Here is a 20,876-nt window from a genome sequence, read left to right as displayed (position 1 = left end):
AGCCCTCAGGCCCAGGGCTCGCTCGCCATTTTGCTTATGCCTGCCACCCAGCCACTCAGCCCTACGGCTTGAAGAGAAGCTGGAAGAATATCTCAGCTCGGCTCACAGCCTGCCCATATCAGGTTAGAACCACCCATACCATTCCTGCGGGGCCTTATGCAGCGTGGATGGTGGCGGATGACGGGAGGGTCCGGAGCACTCTCAGAGTGCAACCGCCATCTTGACACCCAAAGACACACCGTGTCTTGTGAAATGTTTTATTTACATTTTAGGAAATTTGCTATATTTTCTTACAGAATAAAAAAAATAAAAAAATACATACTTGTGCTTATTTATTTTGTTGTGCTTAGGAAAATTTAATAGGTATTTGTTTTTTAATTTGCATATACTGCTTTTAACTTGTGCTGTAAGGTTGTTCATTGTGTAATTGTTTGAAACCCGGATGTTTTAATTTTAGTACAGAAATTAAAATATTTTTAAATCAGGTGTATTCATGGTTTTGTTTTAAACTTTTGTTTATATTTAGACGAACTAAATTTCAATTGTTTTTTTCATTTTAACAACATTTTGGCAACAATGTTGTTGCTTTGACAGTATTTTATTTATTGTATTTTTGTTGTTGACATAATTATGTTTTACAACTTGTGCAGAAGTCCATTTTTCTTTGGTAATATTGTGGCATTCAACCATTTTTTTACCATTATCAATGTCAACTTTCAAGAGTTAGGATTCTTGGGCCTTACTGTACCTTTGTTTCACTGTTATCGCTACAAGGCCAGGAACAATAACATCTTCGATGCCTGTGCAACACTGACAGCACCCATGCAGCTGAATCACACTTTCTGTTCCTGTGCTTCAGGTGTATATGCCCAAGAACATTTGCACACCCTGCCACTAAACATCACCAATACCATACCAAAAGCTCATATATTGTCTGAATGTTAATAGTACTAATGTCACTTCCCCAGATGCCCTTGCACCCTTTGTATATCAAATCCCAAGACACATAACTTTCATACATGTTCATCAATTATATAATTTCATTTGCAGTCAAGAAGTCTATCTCAGCCCATCAGTGGTGCCAAGAACCGAGTGCTTCACAGCTTTTGTGCCTATCCATCACATGTCACAGGGAGAATCCTATTTTCTGTTCTTGTGAATAACTGATATCACCCTTGGGGTCCTAATACCTATCGCCTCTGTGTATCAGTGCCATCATTACGACAGACCATTAAACCTGCAAATCAACAAGCCTAGCAGGATTGCCCTTCACAGAATAAATCGCATTTGTAAAAATCAAAGTTCAAACAGACATCTACAAAACAAGCAAATCTCCCAACTCACAGCCTTTAGTTATATCTGTAACTTGTGCATCCTTCGGACTAAGAACAACATATGCAGGAGCAGAACTGCTGTGATTGCTTTGGGTAGTGGAACCTGTAGGATACACAGGGGTCACAGAGGTGGGGCAAGCTACTAGAAGCTCGAGACAGATGCCTGCCTCTGACTGGGCTCTAGGCCCTCCTGGACCCTTCAGTACAAGACAGGCCGAACGCAAATGTGACTTCTGCCAAACCCCCACGCTCTAACGTGATGAGTCAAGAATTAAAGAAAAACCATTTACCTTTAATGTAAAAGAGAGAAGGGAAAATACACCCATCTAGGGGACAAAATGGTACAAGTGGCACTCAGGAAACCCTGTTTTTCCAGCTTCCTTGTATTACCAAATTGTGTTACCTTAGGGAAATATTTTACTTCACTGTGCTTTTTTTGCCTCATTGCATTTGAGAGCACTTTAAAATACGTTAGTGCAAGGTGCGTGCTATACAAGCACCACTCATGTCGGTTTTGTTCCGTGAAAAATCTAGGACATCTGACTTGCCTTTCAATCATAAACCGGATTGTTGGTTTGATGTACTAGGTTAAAACGCATCTGCCTATTAAAGAAATACACTTCTTAGCATTCTGAATAGTCTTTATCGTATTTTATATAGCGTTTGTGGCACACTTTACATGCCAAACATTTTTAGGGCTCGGCTCTGAGACCCAGTCACACCCTCTCCCTATTTTTTTTCTTGGCTCACTCACCTCTAGTCACACATAGCATACCGAAGTCTGTATTTTGATCAAGGCTAATCAAAGTAAGGCAATTTTTTAAACTGTCTGCAAACTTGTATGGATCACAAAGGAACGGGTATTCACTCGGACACAGAGAAAGACTTATCAAAGGACAAAACAACATCGTAGCCCACAGGGCCAGTGTTTCTTATGACCCAGGGAGGGCAATTCCACACCGAAGGAGTGTGGATCAACCCACAACAAGCGGCAGCACTAAACACACTTCAGAAGGCTGCAGCAGAACGCAACGACAGCCGATCAGAAGCCATATTCTTCTGCAAGGATGTACCTGGACATGTGGCTGCAAATCTTTCATGGCAGCCAAACCCAGGCAGCTCGCCGAAAGATGAATTCCTGCACACTATGGAGCAAAGAAGGCACATTCCACTTGTCAACAATGGTCTATGGTATGGTAAAGATTGCTTCTACTATATAGGCATAATTGACAGTGAACAATAACTAATTTGTTTGTGTGATGCTGCAACAGTCTTGCATGAACATTGGCCTGGAAACAACAAGCATTACTATTTAATAATTGAGCGCACAATCTTTTTTTTCAACTAATGGTATGGACCTCCTCACTGCGAGGTAAGCAAGCCTAAGGGATTTGAACACATGAACAGCTGAACTGAAATTTCTGTTCTAGAGTTTTCCTGTTTTTAACTAGTTAGAAACGCACCTTATTTTTCCCTCTAGAGATGAAACGCAGAGATAATGCTTCTAATTATGCTTGTACCTTCATAATGTGGACACCTTGTTAAGGGTGAAGGTTTGAAGAACCAAAATGCACAATGCGTTTACGGTTTAGCAAAGTATCGTTGTCAACCAGCACTAACAGTGACAGTAATTTAATCCAGAGAAAATTCTTCTCCATAAAGGTTACGTTCCCCTGGTGAAATAGGGGCATTATAATAAATATAAGGACTGGAAAGAAAGATACCACACTTAATTTTTGACCTGCCTGGCACATGTTTGAGTAGGTACTGAAGCTATATATCCGATGCTGTTAATGTGCAAATATATTTACCAGGCCTCAAAAAAAATCTACTCGCCAACGCACTATGAGGAGTCATATTTTATTAGGCTGAACTATTTTTACGACCTATTCGCCCCTTCTGGTGAGATGACAAACGACAGGTGTTCGGTTTAGTCACAAAGTGATGTACCAATGGACATTTCTTGGAAATGTACTGCCTGTACCACATCATGCTTTAGTAATTATTAAAAGTGAGTGTTTAAACAAAATAAAACACTCCTGCCCTAATGGCATGCTTTTAGTAAACTAAGAGGCAAGTCATGGGTCATGGGTACCCTATATGTGGGCTAGATTCTTATTATACATGGAGCAAATATTTAATCTATTTTAGACATAATTACAGCCTGAGCCGATGAACAGAATTACACCAAATTATGCAAAAAGCTAGATCTTGGTACGGAAAGACCTTTTTTTGTAATGTAGTGTGAATCTGTTAAGTAATTTTGGGGTTATTAACCCATTCTGTCCCGAGGACAAAACAGTTCCGTCCTCCCGCCCAATGATGGGGAAAGCGCTGGTCTATGGGCCTCCCCTTCAGCCCCCCTCCAACCGGGATGGCAGCGCAAGTGCTTCTGCTGCCACTCCCAATCCCTTGAGGGTGATCTGATAACGCTGGAGTGAGCACGGCACACTGACGTCATCAAAAGGCAGCTGGTCACGCTGGAAGCCATTTGCTTCCAGTGCATCTTCAGGAGAGGACACAGTAAGTCCTTCTCTGGGGGTGGGGATTGTTTTGTTTAAAAAAAAAAAAAAGACACAGGGAAAAAAGAAGGAGTTGTTCCTTTCCCCTTGTGCCTGTTTTGAATGAATGGATTCCTGCTCCACGATCGTGAGTCTGGCGATCGTGGAGCAGGAATCCATCCCCTAAACTACCAAGGATTTGTAAATATGTGTCAGGATAGCGCAACCCTTAGGCAAGAGTCACTCCCTGGGGGCATAATATATCCATGTTTTGGCCCCAATGGGGGTAGATCGCCATTTTTTTCAGCCGATCTGCACCCCCCCCCCCCACACACACATTCAGGAGAGGGGAGGAGGGGCAGAGGAATCAAAACCCACTAGGCACAGGGCTTTTTAATTGTGCCTTTGAAGGGAGCAACCCCTTGGGCAAGGATTTCAGTCTTTGGGGTGGGACAACCTGCTTTTTCCATGTTTTGTCCCCTACCCCATGGGGGTTAGATTGGCTTTTTTTCCAGCTGATCTGCCCCCAGGGGCGAAAACAACTAGATGCCAGGGATTTTTTTTAGATAAATTTGTGGGAGCAAACCTTTGGGCAAGCCCGCTACACACCAGAGATTTTCTTTTAGATTTTTTTCTTTGGGGGGGGGGGAATTGCAGCCCCCTTTAATGGGGAAATGAATTGGTATACTTTTGCCGTTTCCTGCCCCATCCCCCTCCAGGGAATGGGGCAGAAAAAGTTTATGTGGAATGGCGGTGTGTGTGGACTAGCACTTGGCTAGCGGTGTATGTAGACTAGCATTTTGGTGGTGATGTGCAAGCATAGCGTTTTATAACATTAACCGTTTTATTTATGTCATCATCCAAATTTGTGACTGTAATATTTCCTTTTGATTTCCTTTGCTGTGATTCCTGCTTGGAGTTTCAGCACTGGTAGCTCTGCCGTTTGTGTTGTTGCATGTGCTTGGTAAGAAAATGTTTTTTGTAATGTTTACTCTAAATGAGTATCATTTCCCTGCATTAACCATTTTTTTGTAAACGATGTAATAATAGCAGCATATCTCGATTCTGTTTTACTGTTTGTTAAATTCTCCTTGGGTTTTTGAATGATGTGTATCATGTTGTCTTATGTGTAATTTTATTTTACCTTTGTAGTGGGATTTTGCTGGTGCTGTGTCTGTGCAGAGTAGGTGCTGGTGAGTCTAGCTGTCTCTGGCAAGTGAGTGGTATCATTTTTTAGAGTATAGGTCCTTGTGTGCTTTGTAATAATTGAGTTTTCCTTTCAGATTTCCTGTAGTTTTATTTTACGTTTGATAATGCCACACTTTGTTCATTACTTATTTTACAGAGTGTTGGTTACTGTTGACTTATTTGTCAAGTTACTTTTATTAGTAAGGATTATGGCTACCTGCAAGATTACCACTCAGCAGACTGTTGGCATACTTTTTTATTATTCCTCTGATCAGGATTATAAGACCGAATCTGCATCTTAGGCAGAGGAGTAGTCTGGGATTCTGGCAGTGGATTTACTGTCCAAAAGGAATTATCTGATGATGAAGCTGCTCTAAGTGCAGAGGAAGTGCCTTATTTAGAGGAGGACACTGAGGTGCCGCCAGTGTAGCAAGAGGCATCTGGATTGCAGCCTGGGGCTGAAAGGTTTCCCATTGGAAGTGCTGAACTCTAGGATGCCCCAAACATGGTGCAGCCAGAGCTGCCTGCCTTTACTGGTATCGAGTGAATAATGAAAACGTTTTGCCTTTAAATTTCTTTCAGTTGTTTATGGATGATGTATTTTTGGATGAGATTTTTGACCAGACTAATTTGTATGCTGAACAGTATTTTGAAAGACAACAGGGCCAGACTTAAGCCCCACTCTAGAGGCAGCTGGTGGACTCCCACAAATCTGGATGAGATGGTGAAGGTCTTGGGTTTAACTTTTTTCATGGGCTTGATAAGGAAGCCATCCCTCTCTTCATACTGTCTACTAGTCCCTTGATGGCAACTGCCATATGTGCAGCAAGCATGAGTCATGATCAGTACTTCCCTCCTCTTCAGATGCTGCATTTTGTTAATAATTCTTCAGTGTTGCCACAAGATCACCCTGATTGTGACTGTCTTTTTAAGGTTTCGGCCTGCCAGTGGTCACTTTGTAGATCGATGTTCATAGATCTATGTTCCAGGTAAAGAAATAGCAGTGGATGAGTCTTTGGACGTTTGATTCTTAGGCAGTACATTCCTAGCTAGAGGGCACATTACAGAATTGAGATGTATATGCTGTCTGAGTGTAGCACTGGATAGGTCTTTAATTCCAGGACGTACACTGGCAGGGATTCCACTACTGACCAACCACCCTGGTTGTCCATGCACTTGTGCAGTTAATGAGAAAATTGTGTGGGAACTTAGTAGAGGACTCTTTTTAACAAACATCACCATTTATACATAGATAACAATGGTGTGAAATTGTTGAGGGAATTGTACAAAGTGGACACTGTTGCTTGTGGCATAATCCACTATAACAAAGGTTACCCAAAATAACTTGTTTGTTTAGAGGTGACAGTGCAGTGCCTTGGGTAGTGATGCACTTCTAGCTGTGAAATTTGCAGACAGGAGATTCTGCTACATGCAGACTACCATCCATGATGAAAGTACTTCACCTGTGACTCTTTAGGCTGAAGTGCGCAAACCTGTGTACATTTTCGACTACAATAAGCACATTTAGCAACCATCAGTGCTTTTGATGTTTTCAAGGATTGTTCTCCAGATTTGAAGATGAAATTTGTTCAGTTTTAGCAGTCTGTGATAGGAAGCCTTGCTGCAATGTAACAAGCAAGTTTTCCTAGAGCTGGGAGTGGTAGAGCAATGCTCGAAAAATCTACTTGACCATGCTCAATGGCCAGTTTTATTTTATGAGGTACAGCAATTTTTAGATTCCACTTGACACTTCTGGGAAGTGGACAAAGAACAGTTGTTCTGTTCAGTCAGAAACTGAATTAGCAATTAGGATGCTTTTAAATCTTATTCTTGTCACATTTGCTCTGTGTTCTGAGACAGGTCACAAGTCAGGTTGTCTTCTTACAATGCAAATACTTTTCCTTGTGACTGCAGGGTTCTAGGATTTTGTAAGGTGAACTGTCTGACCTATGTGAAATGAAAGTCTTTTGGTATCAGTTATATAAATGTTGTGTGTTAGGAAAAACCTAAGTCAACTTCACAAATGTTTCAAAATATATTTCAGTAGCTATGAAAGACCATTTTTACACTTCTGTGTGATGAAAAAAATATTTTAATAGGAAGAAAAACATCAGAACACTTTACTGTGTGATGTGTAAATGATAAATGTTTTCTGAAACCCAATTTTCAGATTATTGTTAATACACTATATAGTTTTATCAGTAAAGCTGCACGTTAGTAGGAACGTTTTTGGACATTTCTTGGAAATTTACTGTCTGTAAATGACAGTGCGCTAAAACATCATGCTCAAGTAATATATTTATTAAAAGTGAGTGTTTAAACAAACTGAAACTCACTCCTGCCCTGATGGCAAAGCTATTAGTAAACTAAGAAGCATGGATCATGTGCACCCTATACGTGGGCTAGATTTATTATACATGGAGCAAACGTTTAGTGCATTTAATCAAACAAAAGAGATTATTTTTTTTATTTTTTTAACAGCAGAAATGCTGAACTCACATATTTGAAGGTGCACTCATGTGAGAATGAAGAAAAAGGCAACTGTAAAATACAATATTTGCCTACGATCACACAATTTGAGACCTGTTCCCGGGTCAAGTACATTACAGTTAGGTCGAGTAGATTATTCAAGCTACTCGACCTGCAGGTCTAGAACATTTTAATGATTTTTCGAGGCCGTAGAGGATGTGGCTATATTGAAAGATCGCCACTTTCCCGATTACATTCCTCCCAAACCCAAAAATAACTTTCCCAGTAGGAAATGTAGAGTCTGTATTAGAAGAGGCGTGCAGAAGGAAAGTTTTACGTACTGCCCCAGGTGTCCTTCTAATACAACCCTATGTGTATACATACTTGTTTTACATTACACCACATACAACAAAGTTACTGGGAGCAATCATGAGCATAAAAGTGAACTGACTGGTCTGTATTGTTTAATATTTTTTGTTCAGATTTCACGGTTGGCATTAGTGTGATGTATTTAGTTACAGCTGCATTGTTTGTAGGAATAGTTTTGCATCTACTTCCAACTGGTTTGTGTTTTCCTAATTGCTATTAAAAAAACAAAATGTGATTGTCGTGTGCGTGGACTGAAGCTTGGCTGGGGGTGTGCGGTGCGTGGACTGCCGCTTTGGCTGGTGGTGTGAGTTGAATGGCGCTTGACTGGTGGTGTGTGAGAGCTGGCATTTGGCTGGCAGTGTGTGAGTAGTGACTTATTGCTGGTCACTTCACACACTGGTAGCCAAACGCCAGTCCACACCCTCTGTCAGCCGCCAGATAGTTTTATGGGGGTTAAATCATGTGGGTGCATGAAAGGGATGGGCCCTTGAATGGCACAGTCCGTTGATATGAGTGTCGTAACATGCTGCAATCGGGAATGGAGGTGCGAGTGGTCTTGTGTGTGTTATGTATGAAAGACGTGTGAATGGCCTGAAAAGCGGTTGGTGCATTGTCGCAGCTTTATAGCTCACAAGCTGCGAGACATTGGTTCAGTTTTCTGACCTTTCAATTACAAACAGTGTATTTCATTTTTGTGAAATCTCTTGTTAATAAAACTTTATGTTTTAAACCTTCACTCACCATGGTGCCATATCCAACCAGTATGTGTGTGTACTTGAGTAATAGATGGTTGTGAAGTAATTTGTCTTTTCAGCATCTCTCTGCCAGGAGGAACATTATCTCTACATTGTCTTTTGATGTGACTGTTGTAATGTGCTGGGCTCACAGATGGCAGTGCGAAGGGTCTTGTGTGCGTCACGTATGAATGGTGTGTGAATGGCCTGTAAAATGGTTGGTGCCTAGACTTGGCTTTACATCACAAGCTGAGTCACTGGTTCAGTTTTTTGACCTTCCAATTACTAACAGCGTATTTAATTTTTGTAGAATCTCTTGTTAATAGATTTTTATGTTTTGAACCTTCACACAGCCTCGTGCCAAATCCAACCAGTAAGTGTGTGTGTGTGTGTTTTTGTGAAGTAATATTTGTCTTTTCAGTCTTTCTCTGCCAGGGTGTACATTGTCTCAAAGGAAAATCAACCAACTCTAGGTATTTTCACAAACTAGAAACCCAGGGGAGTACAGGGTGGTGTGCCTCTTGTGGATGCCAACACGTTTTCTTAGTCACAGTGCAGTGCAACCTCAAAGTTAGACTAAAATCATACATTTCCTTGCATTTCTGTGCCTTATTCTCCCAGGATCAGAAAGAAACCATAAAATTGGTACCACCCAGCGTTTTCCCCACTTGCTTAAATGGAACTGTTGCCCCAGCTGTGTGTCTGGGTCTAGTGCCCACAACAGGAACTGATCAAACTAACATTAATGGGAGTCCGCAATGGGACCCTTCTTGACCGTGGTTGATTTGTCCTGGTGCTGGCACTAGCCCCAGTCGCACAAGTGAGGTTCCATTTTTATCAGGAGACTTAGGGGAATGCTGAGTGGAAGGAAGTTAGTGTCTCACCACAGATTCCTGAACTTTCCATCACAGTACTGTGAGGAAAATGTGTTTTAGTCAAAGTTTGAGGTTTGAAAGGAATTCTGGGAAGGAAAGCATGGAGAGAGCCAAGCAAGTCAGCCCACCCTGGATACTCCTATTCGTCTAGTTCTTAAAAATGTACAGGTTAGTTGGGTTTCACTAGATGCCAGATGGGCAAAGGACCAAAATCTGTCTAACCCCAGTCATCAAGCTTCCCTCTTAAATTCCTTAAACAAGCTAGAGAGGAGAATTCTAGAAATTCCATCCTCCCATACTGTAAGTTGTTTAAATGCTGGCCGCACCAAGTCATTGTTGGAAGGGAGCACGCTTGAGATTGGCCAACTCTCACAGAGTTTTTCCAAGACTGAGCTGTTCCCTGCCTTACCATAAACATTCTCCGCCTGGTACATCATATCATCAGTGTTCTTCACTCCTCCATGTTATGGACCCATCCTTCAGTGAGAAAGAGTGAAAACATGCTGCACAAGCTGAGCATGGAAAAATACCTGACGGTGTGTGAAGCTAAGCTGAACACAAAATGGAGCCAGTGGTCGAGATGGAGCTGGTGGTTAAATACGAATAGCATTACACTCCACCCTTTGACCAGTGACTCTCATAACATATGGGTGTGGAATTCATTTGTTTTGATCTAAACATTGCAAGCAAATTAGGTATGCATTGTACACAGCAACACAACTCTATAATTATAGAAATTACCACGAGTATCCCACCCAAAACATTAATTAATTGTCCAAAATCGGCCAACCACTGTAATAACCAATCCCACCACCCTTTATCCACATCTCGTTTTACTCATTTCACCAATTCATGTATAGCGTCAATTTGAGACTGGATGGATTTAAAGTGAGCTAACAGATTATAACAACACATGCTTTCAAATTCAGAGCAACCATGATTGTGCCTTAGTAATAGATAATCAATAGCAGCTCTGTTTTGCAATGCAGCTTTTCTAGTACCACGTATATCTAGTGAATCGGTGGGACAGTGGGAATCTACATGATACACAGTAACAGTACTTTGCTCTAGCATTTCCAAAATTTTCTGCCACAATTCTTTGCCCCAAATCTCCTTTGAATGCATTTGCCAGTTATGGACATGCCATGTGGGAAGCCAGGTGGCTAATCCATTGGCGTTAGACCAAGAAACAGTATAAATGTGACAAGTTCCAGGCAATTCTTGCTTCAATGCTTGATACACAGCATACAATTCTGTATATTGACTACTCTTCCCTTCTCCTGTAGTGGTCAACAGTTTTTTGGTGACTGGGTTATATGATACTGCCTTCTAATGTCTTTTGGCCCCCACATATTTAGCTGAGCCATTGGTAAACCATACATACTTCCTATCATCAAGGGTCAAGGATTCAAATGGCACACCCCATCCCGGTGGTGATTCTTATCTGTGGTACCTCCTGCACCCTCTCCTCATCCTGCACAGGGGCTTTTTGTGACAACTGTCCACATAGAGGGGCTGTGCCTTCTGGTCCAGCTCAAACCCTTTCCTGTATGTACCATTTCCAAGGTACGATACTAGCTTCTTGTGCATTATAGGAATCTAAGGTCTCAAAATCACAAAATGACCTAGGGTCATTTGCTCAGTATCCACTAGAGCCAAGTAGCATGCAAGTAACCGTTTCTCAAAGGGAGTGTATCGCTCCACAGATAACTTTTTAGTCCAGAAGCCCGAGGACACTCTCATTCTTCCCTGTTTTTGCCACATACTCTAATTTGCATATTGCCCCTGAACGGTTACATGCAACTCAATGTCTCCTTCTTGTACTGGTCACAAGTCTAAAGCCTGTTGAATTGCCTCCTTTGCCAAATCAAACACACACTGCTGCTGTTCACCCCATTCAAACTCATGCTTCTTTCATGTCACTTTGTACAAAGGGGCTAGGATATAGCTCAATTGAGGAATATGCGGCCTCCAAAAAACAAACAATCCGATGAATTGCTGTGTTTCTTTCTTAGTTTTGTGCGGGGCAAACTCTAAAATCTTTTGTTTTACCTGGGGCAACACCTATCTATGTCCCCGATTCCACTGAATCCCTAGAAAACTCCATATTTTGAGACGGACCATGCATCTCATTTGGATTAATCATCTACCCTTTACTCTGCTAGAGTTCCAAAACCAGCTCCAACTGAATATGCACCTGTTCTTGTGTCTCTCCTTGAATCATCATGTCATCAATGTAATGGGTCAACTGCACTCCTGGGATTACAGATACTTCATCCAGGTGCTCTGCCACCAGCCAGTGACAGATGGTGGGGCTATGTACAGTCCTCATAGGTAAAGATAACATTCAGAATTGTCTGCCAGAATGTGGGAAAGCAAATTGGTCTTGACACTCAGGGGCCAATGGCATAAAAAAGAAAGCACTGGCAACATCAATAGTTGCATCCCATGTCCCTCTATGTTTCTATATTCTTTCAATTTAAGTGATGGTGTCAGGGACCGCAGTTGTCAATGTGGGTATATACTTACTCAGCTCGCAGTAACCAATAGTCATTTTATAGCGCCCATCAGGTCGACGCACGGGCCAAAGGGGATTGTTCAGTTTAGTGGTGGTTGGAGCTATTACCCCGGCCTCACTCATGTCTTGGATAGTCTTACATATTTCATCATGCCCTCCTGGGATGCGGTATTGCTTTAAGTATATTACCTTGGTTGCTGGAGGCACCTTCACTGGGGGTATCTTCAGATGACCCACCCTCATAGCTGCCACTGAAGTGTATCTCTTTGATCCAAACTGATAACAACCATCATCCAAATACAAAGTCATTCCTTTTAAAATGTCGATTCCCAGTATATATTTAAGAAGGGGCACAATCAAAACAGTATATTCTTTTTTCAGTGTTCTTCCTATTTTTATTTGAACAATAGTCTGCACAGCAAGAGTTTGTTTTCCACCTAAACCCTGTGATGGTGTAGTGCTGACCGGCAAAGTTTTGGGATTACCATAAATTAAAGGGGCTGCCACTCCGGTGTCAACTAGTGCTCGGACTCCATGCACATTTTTGTGCTTCCAATGTATTTCTAAATCAACATGTGGTCAGTTATCTTTACGAGCCCATCCCTGAACCGGAGCTTGGCCAGTTTCCTAGTTGGATTTAAACCTGTCAACTTTTGCCCAAGTCAGATCAGGATATATGCTTTCATATCTGTGAGAAGGCTTTACTCCTTCTCTGCTTTCAACAGTTAAACTGTCGCTGTCCCAACCTTCCTCCTCTCTCCTTTGTGAAGAGATATTTATTTCCCTTTCCATCCTCCTGCGACTTACTCTGAGTTTTATGTTCATCATCTTGCTTGTGAACCCGCCTGCTACCTTCTTTGCGGTCCAGGCCTCTTTTACGGTACATCTCCCACAGGCTTTTGTTATCCATCCCATCAATCTGCTTCTTGCTGACACCATCCTTCAATAATGACATTAACATGTCTCTCCTAGATACTCCGTTATTATCTGTGCGACCCTGAGATCTTAAAGCTCTCCCTAGTTTATTCCAATCGCCAAGCTCTCCGAGCTTGCGAACTGCCTCTAGAATCTCTTTTAATGACTGCCCTGTCTGATTAATTAGGATAGTCATTATTACTTGCTTATAGGCTAGAAGATAGAGGCAAATGATTTGAATTTCGTACTGATACAGAGAGTGGTCCATCTAACAGACTGTGAGTGTTACTTAAGAAAATAGCCATTTTTATTCCCTCTTTAATTCTCTGCATTGCATCTCTTAAGGAGTACCAGGGTTTGGTGGCCAATCTGATTCAGTAGGTTACTTATGGTTGCACCCCTCAGCTGCTAACTGCAGCAGGGTGATCTGTTGTTGACCCTGATAACTTCTAAACTGATCCTGAATTGTGGGGTCAGTGCTAAGAGTACAAAACTTGGGAGAGTCTTCTATATCTAACATTACTCCAGAGTCAAATAATCGCACCATCCAGGTGAGTAATGTTTCCCCAGCTCTTTGTTTGAATCTATCTATAATATCATTAACGTCTTGCTGGGCATAATCTTCTAAAGATTGCATTTCAATTCCTGCCGGATTTTGTGGAGTGAACTGTATTTTTTGTCTAAATATGGGTTGTGCGTGAACCATGTTCTGCTCATTTGACTCATACTAGCCCCCACCTTTTGTTAACCTCTTCATCACTGTAATTTGAAAAATCATTGCTGTCCAATACATTAGTGTCCCATAAATCTGGATTCCATTCTAATCCTGCATTGGCAATTGCTAAGTGAACTTTATTTTGATTTATTCTGCCCTTGCGTTTCCGAAATTTGTTCTGGGCAACTTTAACAGCGGCTTTCTCTGCCACGGACTGATAGGTATCGGCCTTATCGTGCAACAGCTTACTCTGACAAGACAACATAGTTACAGTATTCTTAGTTTCAACTAACTGCTTATCTACTTGTTGATTCTCCTGTTCTAAATGCGTGTATTTCTCATCCCTTTTTCCATAGGCAGTGAGTAGTAACCACCCTAGCCGCCCTAAAATAGATAAATCCCTGCTACGTTCAAAAGGTACTTTTTTTCCAAACATTGAAGCACATTCTGTGGCTCTGCATCACCAAGACATTCATTCCACAACTCTGAAAACCCCGAAAAACAAGACCATTAGTTTGCTAAGACATTATAGGGTTCTTTGATCAACCCAGGAATCTCACATGCATTATTAGAAATTGTTTACGATGTTGCTTTTGACTTCTTGCCAAACATATTTCACTTTTAAATCATACACTTTTCAACTTTGCCCACCTTTTCTAAAATCTAGAGGTACCCACATTAGAAAAACAGGGTAAGCTGTGGGCGGAAAATGCGCTGTGTCCATGTTGCGTTTGCCTAGCAGCGAAGGCGTGAAAGAAAAAGACATGTATATTTAGAGATGCGGCTACAACACAGTGGATCCCCGAGCCAACAGAAATGCTGTGACATGCTGGCAGCAACCTGAAAGAAAATTTGCAGCCGCCATTTGGTGCATTAGGACTCAGATCTGCGGATCTACTGCAGTGCTCAGCGTAGCTATCCCATGTGAATCTGTGATGAATCCGCGGCTCTATAGCCCAATTAAAAAACAAAATTTATATATGTGCCCACTTATAGACCCACTATCACACCCTTTCACACCTACTCACAGACCCACAAAACCACTACAATACCCACAGATCCACAAAAGCACTTGCACACCCACTCAGACCCATACAAACACACATACACCCACTCACAGACCCACAAAACCACCACACCCAGTCACAGACCCAAAAAAACACGCATACACACACTCACACACCCAGACATACAGGGAGTGCAGAATTATTAGGCAAATGAGTATTTTGACCACATCATCCTCTTTATGCATGTTGTCTTACTCCAAGCTGTATAGGCTCGAAAGCCTACTACCAATTAAGCATATTAGGTGATGTGCATCTCTGTAATGAGAAGGGGTGTGGTCTAATGACATCAACACCCTATATCAGGTGTGCATAATTATTAGGCAACTTCCTTTCCTTTGGCAAAATGGGTCAAAAGAAGGACTTGACAGGCTCAGAAAAGTCAAAAATAGTGAGATATCTTGCAGAGGGATGCAGCACTCTTAAAATTGCAAAGCTTCTGAAGCGTGATCATCGAACAATCAAGCGTTTCATTCAAAATAGTCAACAGGGTCGCAAGAAGCGTGTGGAATAACCAAGGCGCAAAATAACTGCCCATGAACTGAGAAAAGTCAAGCGTGCAGCTGCCACGATGCCACTTGCCACCAGTTTGGCCATATTTCAGAGCTGCAACATCACTGGAGTGCCCAAAAGCACAAGGTGTGCAATACTCAGAGACATGGCCAAGGTAAGAAAGGCTGAAAGACGACCACCACTGAACAAGACACACAAGCTGAAACGTCAAGACTGGGCCAAGAAATATCTCAAGACTGATTTTTCTAAGGTTTTATGGACTGATGAAATGAGAGTGAGTCTTGATGGGCCAGATGGATGGGCCCGTGGCTGGATTGGTAAAGGGCAGAGAGCTCCAGTCCGACTCAGACGCCAGCAAGGTGGAGGTGGAGTACTGGTTTGGGCTGGTATCATCAAAGATGAGCTTGTGGGGCCTTTTCGGGTTGAGGATGGAGTCAAGCTCAACTACCAGTCCTACTGCCAGTTCCTGGAAGACACCTTCTTCAAGCAGTGGTACAGGAAGAAGTCTGCATCCTTCAAGAAAAACATGATTTTCATGCAGGACAATGCTCCATCACACGCGTCCAAGTACTCCACAGCGTGGCTGGCAAGAAAGGGTATAAAAGAAGGAAATCTAATGATATGGCCTCCTTGTTCACCTGATCTGAACCCCATTGAGAACCTGTGGTCCATCATCAAATGTGAGATTTACAAGGAGGGAAAACAGTACACCTCTCTGAACAGTGTCTGGGAGGCTGTGGTTGCTGCTGCACGCAATGTTGATGGTGAACAGATCAAAACACTGACAGAATCCATGGATGGCAGGCTTTTGAGTGTCCTTGCAAAGAAAGGTGGCTATATTGGTCACTGATTTGTTTTTGTTTTGTTTTTGAATGTCAGAAATGTATATTTGTGAATGTTGAGATGTTATATTGGTTTCACTGGTAATAATAAATAATTGAAATGGGTATATATTTGTTTTTTGTTAAGTTGCCTAATAATTATGCACAGTAATAGTCACCTGCACACACAGATATCCCCCTAACATAGCTAAAACTAAAAACAAACTAAAAACTACTTCCAAAAATATTCAGCTTTGATATTAATGAGTTTTTTGGGTTCATTGAGAACATGGTTGTTGTTCAATAATAAAATTAATCCTCAAAAATACAACTTGCCTAATAATTCTGCACTCCCTGTTACACTCACACCCCCACTCACAACCACATGTACCCAATCACACACCCATACAGCCACTGACACGTCTGCTCAGAACAAGTATGTGTGGTTGACTGCACCTGCTGCCAAACCCCTGCTGTGCACTGCCAAAGGCCGTGCGTAGCTGGAGAATGTTGCATACGGCCAAGCTCCCGCCTTTCACAACAGTAGTTGAATTACTGTATAATTAAATATTACTTTATGTCATAAAAACTCTAGAAATTCACTGAAAATAACCTAAAGTTACAGGGAGGTTAGAGTTAAGAAATAGAATTTTTAAAAACCTTAGAAATTCACTAAAAACCAAAAGGTTACAGGGACTTCATAAATGGGCTCAGAGTTTACAAACACAAAGCCATAGATATTGAGCTGTCATAGTCAGTTCATGAAACTATAACTCGTGCCCTCGCCATGCACTGCTAATTACCCCACATATTACATCAGTCATGACAACTTCTATGACATCACTAATAATATAACGCAACATTGCAATAAAAAATTGAGGAGAAAACTTGCAAACTGGGGCATGAGATATCTATAACTACTGAATTGCAATGGTTTTGTGTGTGCAAAATCTGAACCTAACTATAATGTTGTTTTGCTATACTTCAGACTGAGACAAGACAAAATGAAAGGAATGCCAACAATGCAGCACTCAGTCTGAGTAATAAATGTATTAAGGCATTTCTCAAGGCTCGTACAGGGAAAGCACGTAGGTCAAATGCAGCAACACAAGTACACTTCTGAAAATAATCACAGCAGTAGAATAATAATCACAGAAACAATGAAAATGCACTACTTCAATCATGGATAATATTATATCTACATATACAGTGATTATATATTCATTCACAACGCAAAGCTAAAAATATATCACCATGGGGCTTAACCGTGACATCATCTCTTTGCCATCTTCAAGTTGAGAACCCAGATGGCTGCCGAAAGAGAGAAAACGACCCTCAATGGGAACCGGGCAACGGCGTCCCCTTCCCGGAGTGAGTTCTGTCTAACCCTAGTCGTCAAGCTTCTCTCAAATATCTTAAACAAGCAGAGAAAATAATTCTAGAAACTCCCCCTTCCCATACTGTAAGTTGTTGTCAAACGCTGGCCACACCAGGTCAGTGTTGAAAAGGAGCATGCATGAGACTGGACAACTTTCAGTGTTTTTTCAAGACCGAACTGTTCCCTGTCCTACCATAAAGATTCTCAACCAGGTACATCTTATTATCCGTGCTCTTCACTCCTCCATGTTATGTACCCATCCTTCAGTGAGAAAAAGCGGAAACATGTTGCACATGCTGTGCGCGGAAATATACCTGATGGTGTGTGAAGCTAAGCTAAACACAAAATGGAATCAGTAGTCAGGATGGAAATGGTGGGGTAAATACGAGTAGCATTAAAAATGTCCTGGTAACCTTTGATTTTTTTGTGAATTTATATACATCATTTATAAGATTTGGATTAACAGAGTACCAGCTTGGCACCTCAGAGCCTCTCACATACCAGTAAACCACCGATATGCTTTATAGTAATATAATTAAACCAGTATAGAGGTGTATTTCATGTTTTCTTTTAGAACATAATTTCAAGATAATCAGGTGAAAAAGTGGTGCAAATTACATGTATACTATATAATAATAATTGCAATAATAAGCCAGAAATGTGATATAACTTCTTTCAGAGTACATATAACTTTTATTATGAATAATTAATATTTGAAATTAAAAAATGTATACGTTAGCTCTATGGTTTTGATTTTTGTTTTTGAATTGGTTATAAGTGGTGGTACATCAATAAAATGATCAGGAAGTTTTGGTGAAAAATTATAAAGCACCAAGTTGAGTATGGGCCTCACTTAGAGTTTGGGAGATGAAGTATGTACCGTCAGCATGGCACAGTTCTTTATTGCCACCATGCTGAGGTTACTCGCCCACCGAATTCAGAGATGTCCACTGGCCCAATGCAAGATTTTTTTCAGAAATAAAGAAATAAACCAACGGCCCCCTCATTTTGTAGCTTTCACTGCCCTGCACTGCCCGGTTTTACCTGGCAGTTAGGGGTAGTGAACACTTGCTGTTTGTTCATCCTCTCTATGCAAGGCTGACAGAAACGGCCATTGGTGGTGTATGTTAGGCAGCACAGTAGTCTCAGCCGTTGGCAAACTGACATTCTTCCCAGCTCTAAACTAGGTGGTTGGACCTTCAGTTTGGGGGAATAGGATGGAGTACCCTCTCTGCTAAACCCTAAATCGGGCCCCACGTCTTTATGCCAAGTCTTTCAAAAGTAAATAATGGATGATTATATGAATACTAAATTCTCTTTTTTCTTGTGTAAGCCGGTAGGTTACTCTCTTTAATAGACTTTATAGATCCTTAAGATGGCTGCCTGTATTCAGCACTGAAGGGAGCTGCACTCTGTGGGTCCGGTTGAATCCTAAAGCTCATTTAACTTCTGTAACTAGTGTATGCAGTGGATAGCTCCTGTTACTCATGGACGGACCTAGCAGACACCCATTCCAGCTCCCTGTAACCAGTGCATGACGTGCTGCTCCTCTGTCCCTGCTGGGCTGTACAAACAGATGCACCTCTTGGACCCTCTCCTCTGTTTCTCACGGGTTGAGCATTTACTATGGCTGTGAGTCTCCTGTGACTGCCTTTGGGGGGATCCTTATTTGCTGTTGACAGTCGCCCATGTACAGCAGCTCTTCTATGACTCAAGGGGATTACATAGAGAATCTCCAGTGCCTATCTCTGTGCACGCCATGGACTGCCCTTCAGTTGGATGCTTTAGAGACAGGATCAATCGGGCCCTCACGTGTTTTTACTTGAACTTGACTAATATCACCCCGGTTTAAGGTGCCCTAGCTTCTGCACCTTTGCATCACTAATATACGTGACTGATCCTTCCGAACCTGAAGCACTGACAGGGTGGGTGGGGCCGGTGGCGTTCCATGCCGACTATTTCTAACGTGTCCAGTTCAAAGACGAGTGCGCAGAGGTACACGTGAATTATGCCCACATACCTACCTGAACGTGCGCTGTCAGATATCTCGGAATATTTGCCACGGCTTCGCAACCACACTAACTGTATTTTCCTCAAGTGAGTGTTAGTGCACATGGGAAATATGCTACGACAGCTGCCCCACCGCTGGGGTAAGTTCTGACTCTTGCTTCAAAGCTGCCTTAATTTAAGTGATATTCTACAACATTTCTTCTACCTCTTACAATGAAGAAATGAGCACTCCCGGTGCCTTTCACTTCTTTCCTGTTGTCCATTCAAATTCACAACGCAATACCTCTTTCCCGGGAGTATAACATAGGCACTTAATGACATTTAATTTCTCTTGTCTCGCACTACACGGGGACGCGGCTATTTCAGCGCGTTTGTGTTAATGTTGACCCACAAATCCCACATCAAAACGAGTTGGGTAAAAGGACAGTGCTTAATCAGTGTGTTGACATGGCACGTGATCATTTGGCAACAGAGCAGCACTGCAGGACAAGAATAGTTGTGCTCTCTGCACTGGGGCATTGGTGGGATCTCTGCACTGGGGCATTGGTGGGAACTAGCAGTCAGGCCTAGTATCTGGCCCTAGCTGCCCCTACATCCCTGCCTGCCCTGGCCCAGTATTGTCAGTGCGGACTCTTTGTGCATATGGGCGTCACATTACATCTAGGCGCTGACTAGACTGATAGTGATGCTATGCTTCTTACCCAAGCACTAAAGGGAAGCTGTAATACGTACTCCCAGTCCTGCTGCACGGATGGACCTGTCCTGTATACGATAGAGCCAGAGTGCGTCTAGCTGTGGGGAGCCTCGTCTCGCGTACGGTTTTCTGCTCCAGCGCGCAAGTCCGAGTTCCTTTACAGGCACGGGTCCACAGATTTAAAGGGATGCTCAGAAACTTACCCCGGCGCTGGAGCAGGGGTTCAGCTACGCCCCCAGTCTCTCAGGCGCGGAGACTGCCTGCAAAGCCTGCCGCTTCTATCCGTAAAGGCAACGGGTGCCTGCAGAGCGTCGGCGGTCCGGGGTCCCGAGGCCTGCGGGCTTCAGAGGATGCAGTGCTGACGCATATCCTTCGCAGGAAGGATGCAGGCAACGGCTGCGGCTCCTGATGCTGCTCAGTGCCCCTGCAGGGAGCGCCCCCTCCCAGACCTCACTGCTTACTGACGTCAAAGGGCTGGGCCGCCTACACTCCTCCCCATCCTGCTCCTGCGATGGTTCTTAAAGGGCACTCTCTCATTGGTCCTTGTCTGAAATGGTAGGCGGGGTTTATGAAAAGAATACTTGCCTTATTGTTGTACTTGTTATGCTATTTTATCTCTCTTTTTCTCTTTCTTACTTTACTTCTTTCTTTCAAGATAGTTATTTGTTATGTCTCTTTCTTTTTTCGTTCGGTCCATCTGCCCTTTTTTCTAATCTTATTTTACCTCCTGTCTGCCTTATCTGTCCTCTTTTGGGCTTCCTTCCTTCTTTTCTTCCCT

At 42.4% G+C, this 20,876-nt stretch overlaps 1 protein-coding gene across 1 annotated transcript in view; it reads right to left on the bottom strand.

Moving 5' to 3' along the window:
• LOC138268210 (SNF-related serine/threonine-protein kinase-like) overlaps positions 1–20,523 on the bottom strand; it is a 262,877-nt gene extending 242,354 nt beyond the window's left edge. The window contains exon 1 of the mRNA XM_069217650.1: positions 20,302–20,523. The gene's annotated coding sequence lies outside the window, so the exon portion shown is untranslated. The remainder of the gene's footprint in view (positions 1–20,301) is intronic.
• Between the last annotated feature and the right edge of the window lie 353 nt (positions 20,524–20,876).

Source organism: Pleurodeles waltl, chromosome 12, assembly GCF_031143425.1.
Source record: "Pleurodeles waltl isolate 20211129_DDA chromosome 12, aPleWal1.hap1.20221129, whole genome shotgun sequence".
Classification (NCBI taxonomy): domain Eukaryota; kingdom Metazoa; phylum Chordata; class Amphibia; order Caudata; family Salamandridae; genus Pleurodeles; species Pleurodeles waltl.
Note: the sequence above shows the minus strand (reverse complement) of the source record. Positions and strands in the feature narration are given on the sequence as shown.